This window comes from Copadichromis virginalis, linkage group LG17 (genome assembly GCF_057382275.1).
Source record: "Copadichromis virginalis isolate Kocher_CV1m ecotype Utaka linkage group LG17, C_Virginalis_male_GT1.1, whole genome shotgun sequence".
In the NCBI taxonomy this organism is placed as follows: Eukaryota; Metazoa; Chordata; class Actinopteri; order Cichliformes; family Cichlidae; genus Copadichromis; species Copadichromis virginalis.
Window position 1 is genome coordinate 32,704,707 of NC_140634.1, and position 6,416 is coordinate 32,711,122.

A 6,416-nucleotide genomic window follows, 5' to 3' on the forward strand; every position below is an offset into this window, starting at 1 on the left:
TCGAACTTGTCGTAACCTAAAACCAAATCTTCAACCTAAAATTACATTTGTAACATGACAGGGACTTGCTTTATGTCCCCAAAAGGAAGGCAAATACAGATTATGTGACTGTGCACACAATGAAAGTAAGCACCTGCCTTCACAACATCTACCACCAAATATAAAAGACGATAGCAAAATCCCTCGAGGAAAAATAGATGTTCCTTTAAAAGGTTCAGTTGGGCTTATACTCCAGGTCCATGTTGGAAAACCTCTTCACTGTTGTGGAAATTTGTGCATGTGTGTTCAGCACAGTGGCCACAGAGTGATACCGTGATACCTCTTATTAAATGAAATCATATAGGACTATACACAGTGAGGTTTTTCAGTAAAGCTGCATTAAGTAGCTGTAAGATTTTTATTGGAACAGGAACATCAGGGACCAATATCTCAAAATTTCAACTTGCAATAACAGAGTTTTGGCCACCCAAAGGCAATGGAAACACAGTGTAAGCAAAGCACAATATCAGCTAATAGATGCTAATTGCACATCTGCTCACATAAAACAATTTCAGCATTTGGAGCTGTGTGTTAGTTGCGCTCATCATCATTTTGAGTTATCTACTTCTGCCTTAACCACAGTGCTAATACGAGCTAGTGCTAAAAAATGCAAATAATGATGAGCTGAAAGATGTTTGAATATTCAAGCTGAGGTGAGCTGCAGAGTTTGGCAACTACAATATAAACTACTCAATACATGAAGATACTGATGAATTTTAAACTAATACACCATCCTAGTGTGTGAATGTGTGTGTGAATGGGTGGATGACTGGATGTGTAAAGCGCTTTGGGGTCCTTAGGGACTAGTAAAGCGCTATACAAATGCAGGCCATTTACCATTTTTATTTACCATCCTATGACTGAAGAGTATTAAATCACAACGGTGAAATAAAAGCCTTTCCAGCACTGACAAGGAATAACTTTCAGGGAAACCAGTGGGTTTTTTCTGTTTCTTTTTTGTTAAATTTTTTGTAAATTATTTTACATCCCAAAAGTACCATCTTCTCTTCTCCTTTGTTTCATATATAGTTTGCAAAAATGTACAAACCACAGAGACAGACTATAATTTTCCATGGTCAGCGCTGCCATTTTGAAGAAGGCACAGTTTAGTTTATAATGATTTTTTAAATGTGTTTTTTTCTCTCTCGCTCGCTCTGTCTCTCCTGCCTGCGGTCAGAAAAAAAAATTGCTGGAGCTTTTTAGGTAGTAAGGAGGGTTTTCTGTTTAGTCCTCAGGGAGGAGCCTGCACTCCAAAACCAAAATTATAGACTGCAATGCTCAGATTGAGGGGGAGACAGAGAAAGCTCTGCTACAATGCTGCAAACATCTGACCTTCAAAGGACAATTAAGCTCTTAAATTAAAAACTTGTGAGAAGCCTCAACTTTTAAACAGAGAGTGATAAAAAGAACTAGCCAATAGACAAATCATTAAATGTGAATGTTTCTACGTATCTGCGACCTCTTAAGTGAAAACACTAAGGCTTCTTAAATGGGTTATGACTAACTGCCTGTCTGTCTCTCAGTTTGAGCTGGAAACCGACCCCCCACAACGACCATGTCTTCGCGGTGTTATGCGCATTCCCAAATCCTTCAGCCACCACTGTTTTGAGAACGGCTTCTTGAGTTCTCTCCACGGCAAAACAAAAGCACGAAGTATATAATAGACGACCACATGAACAGCTTGTGTTAAGACGGGGAAATCGTTTTGTAGGAAGAATTTTATTTGAAGTGACGGATGTAAGTCCACAATGTAAGTCAACTAAGGGATCCCCTAGTCATCTCTAACCCTTATTTATCTGGGGAACATGTTATGGCCACGCAATTCAAAGCTCATGCGTGTAAAAACACGTCTTCCTTTATTGTAAAGTAATATGCAGCTCGTTACACTGCACCATATGATGCATAGCAGACTCTTTTTGCATTCTTGGCTCATATTATCAATTCCCTTTTGAAACTTATGAAACGCCTAGAAAACAATGTAGCTGCATTATTTACATCACTCGTTTGCTTTCTATTAGTTAGTTGGTGGAAAAAAAAATCTTTAACCACTCTCCTTCTAATGTCCTGTTTATAGTTGTTTGAAACCTTTACGCTGTTGCTATCCCAAATGAAACTCAAAAGGTCTCTTCACAGGGAAAAAACCTTATGATGTTTGTAATTTGAGTCTTAAATTGTAAAATGTCATTACACGTTCATGAACAATGCCCTTGTTTCAGTTTTTAACTTAGCAGCCATTCATGAGCTCAATGAAGGACAACAAGACTTGAATTTTGATTAAAATATTAGAGATTTGGAAGAAGAAGAAGAAAAAAAAAACTCAAAGTCTTCCATGAAAACATGTGAATGAAGGAATGTTAGTGGTTTGGTTCCATTTTATGGCTTTTATTTTATGGTAGTAGTATTGGTTTAGTTCAAAGACATTTGCAGACAAACATATTATAGTTCACATGCATGTGTACTATATTGTACACATAAATATAAACAGCCTACCAACTGTAAGGGTAAAAAGTTTCAATCCTGAGTTATGGGCACAAACTGGTGATATAGGTTAGTGACTGTAAGGATAAGGTCACAGGAATCGGCCGCTTTTGGCAGGGTCGCCCTTACAGAAGCTCAGTGTTTCAGGGGGCTTCCCCACGTCATATGAACAAGGTGATCTTGGCTATCATGGCAATGTTTCAGTTTTCCCCCAGAATCCAATGAAATAAAATCTCTTTTCAAGCTCTGTGGCACAGAACAGGAATTGCTTGTGAAATGTTTGGTTACGGCTTTTCGTTAGGGCAAGAGGAAACAATGATGCCTACAAAACTTAGTTTGGGTCACTTAAGTACTCTTGCTCTTCCTTTGTTTCTCTCTGACCTGTTTTCCATCATGTTGCATGGAAACATGTCGACTGACATCATTGCAACCTTTGACCAATCAGTTTTATTTATTGTGGTGTCTTTGATGACATGTATATTACTATATAAAGAACTGGGCTTTCTGTCACTCAAAGATGCTTCCTGTTGTTCAGGCTTTCCCCCACAAATTGAATACAGACGACTGAATTTGTAGTACAGTAACAGCACACATACAAAAAAAGACTGTTGAAAAAACTAAACAAAAAAAAATTGGGTTAACAAGCTCTGAAAATGCAGCTGACTATGTAAGAGGTTATGGGGGACTCAAAAATGTTAGATAAATAAGGAAATGCTAAATTCTGAGCCACCTCCTTTTGAAGGTCTCTTATCAAACTGATTTTTCAAGGAACGGTCCACATGATCTATCCATTACTTTTCCACTGCAGTAATTCCACATGCCCAGCACCATATGACACATATCTTACTCTGAACTGAAAGCCACACAAAACAGAAACAGGGACTTTAGAATTAAAAGCGTATATCACCAAAAGCACTTATCATGAAACAGTATTACTTTGCCGTGATATTGAGCTGGATGGAACAACGGAAATAGGAAAAAACAAAACAGAAATAGGAAAAAACACAAGGGAAGTATTTCTGGGGAGACAATAACACGATGGACCAGTTGCAGGAACCCAAAACATGCTAGGTGTGTTTTATCATGATTAATACTGATGACAGATTTTTAGGCTAATAGTTAGGCTAACACACTTACCTCTCATCTATTCTTTCCTCACAAAACCAATAGAACCTCCACTTCTTTTAAGTCTCTCAGCGCAATTCTTAGTATATTTTGGTTCCTGCAACTGGTCCGTCGTGGGAAGAAATACTTCCCTTGTGCTTTTGGACATGTGTTTTTTCTATTTCTGTTTAGTTTTTTCTCATTTCCGTTGTGTTTTGTGTGCTTTTGCAGCATTTTTCTTATTGCTGGTGTTTTCTTAAGTTGCAGTCCATTTGGCCTCTCAGGGCCACCATAGGTATCTCTCAGGGCAGATTTTATAGAATTCTGAATTTCCAGAATATTCCTTTAAGAAAAAAAACAAGAAAGCCACAAAGCTGCTGCTTTCTTACAACAGACAGCGCATAGACACACACACACACACACACACACACACACACACACACACACACACATATATGTGCAGACTTTAGCTTGTTAGTGTTGGAACACAGATGTTCTAATGAGAAGTTACCCTTAATAGTAAATCACTCTTTGACACGCCATGAATGTATTTCATTCCAACATGCAAACACTCTGGCAGATACTGAAGCTGAGTACACCCTAAATCACAGATTTGAAGAAAACACCAAGAGATCCTATATCATATAACAAAAAGATTTATTTATCTCACAGCAGTGAGCAGAACATGTGAGCAGAGGTGTATACACAGTTTGTATAGACAGACTATGATGTGGGACAGTTTTCTACTTAATGCCTAAACTGTTTCACTCTTTGTCTGTAAGAGAAAGACAGAAAACAAGTGTGAATTTTTCCCCAGAACACATTACACGAAACTGTCTAATAGAGTTCTTTGGAAGTTGAAGGAGATTTTGCAAAAACAAAAAAAAAATACTATGCGGTATCTGTGGTGCTGACTCGGCTTATTTTCAAGTGGAGATGCACTCAGCCAAGAAACGGTTGGTTCATCTCTCAAATGATGTGTGTAAGAGAAACACTTGTGTTGGATATAGGTTCACACAAAGTGGCTGACACACACAAACACACGCTGCAGTCTTTTAGATGAAATTAAGCTTTGGCCAAAAGTCTTGAGTCCCCCCTCATTCCTTTATATTATGCTTCCAAGGAGCTGAACTTTCTCGTAATTATTTTAAAGTGGTTTCAAACAAAAGTTCTCCAGTCTTTCTGAATGTCTGAAAGTATAGAGTAAAAGAAGAAATGGTAGGCCTGAAAAGATAGCTGCTAGAAATTTTGCACTTAAGGAAAAGAAAAAACAGCAACCACCTGACACAGGATATTGGAGATGCATCTGCACCTTCAGTTGATCCATCCACAGTTCAATGAAACCTCATCAGAAATGGTCTCAGGGGAAGGGTGGCTGTCATGAAGCCAATCTTAAGGGAGGGAAACGGGGAGAAAAGGCTGAGGTACCCCAAATTACACAAGAACTGCATGTTTTTTACGCATTGACCTCTGGTGTCTGCCATGCATTTTCTGTGGCTTTAAAGGTGTTACACAGGCTATTTTGCATAATGCTAAATTAATGCTTTTTAACCACTAGGAGCATGTTTATTAGACATGTAATTTACCAGAAAATGTGCTGTAATATCTAAAAGGGGATATTTTCTCCAGCTCAGGCAGCTATGTTCACATCTTTCACTGTTGTAAACAGACATCCAGTTAACGGAAAGAGTCTAATAACTATATTTTAAGGCATCAGATCATCATTGACTCACAATACTGTGCAGTCAGGTTTATAATGCCTTAAACAGCTTTGGGCTTCATGGGTAAGAGAAACTTGGAAGAATTCCGAAATGCATTAATGCTCCTTATCCTTATCACCACAGTGAGATTTGCAAGAGTCCAGCCAATATCAACAATTTTACCTCTGCCTTATCAAAGCTGTAGATTATTAGCTAGTAAGCCAGTTGTAAAATATCTCTGTAAATTAATGAAACATAAATAAAGTGCAAATGCTACATTGATTTTAGGTGGCCTCTCAAATTAATGTGCCAGATGTAGCACATCACATGTGCTTGGCGCATTATTACATTTTCACACATCTCATAATGTTGGTCATAATTTACTCTTCTTTTGTTTAAGCAGCTATTTCTAGACTGACACTAAAGACACCCCGTGGACATTTGCAACATTCCGATTACATTACAACATGTACGGTATCGTAGCTAGAAGTTATGGCAGTTCAAGTAATGACATGACAACAACTGTCAGCCCCCATTTCTCCCCAAAGATTTGGCTTGTCTGAGAGAAACGTGAGCGGGTTTATTGGACAACATAAAGCGCACCTGGACATCGGCATGATAGAATTTTAAAAGTAGACTGGATTCGCCTCATGCGAGTTTCTCTTCTCTCCCCCAAAAGGCTTGGCTTGGAAAACTTTGCCTTCTTTTGTGGAAAAAAGAAGCAGGGGAGTATGATGAAAGCTTACCATTGGTATAAATTTGACATGTTCAAAGACATCTGGAAGGTAAACAGAAAGAGGAGAAAAGAGAGGCTAAAATAAAGGGTCAGGAAAAGAATAAACTGAATAAAATGATTTTAAAAAGACAAAAAAAAAGTCTAGGATATACAAATGGAAAATGGATGAGTGAAAATAGTGAGGGAAGATGAGATGAGTGATGAGAAGGGATGTGGGTTGAATAAATGTTTTTGGACATAGCTGGGATGGGGGGGAAAAACAGCCTCCAGAAAAGAGGAGAATGTTTTGCAGACATATTTTAAACTTTCATGGGAATCAGCAGAAACATCCTCTTTGGCTTAAGACATACAGACCATTT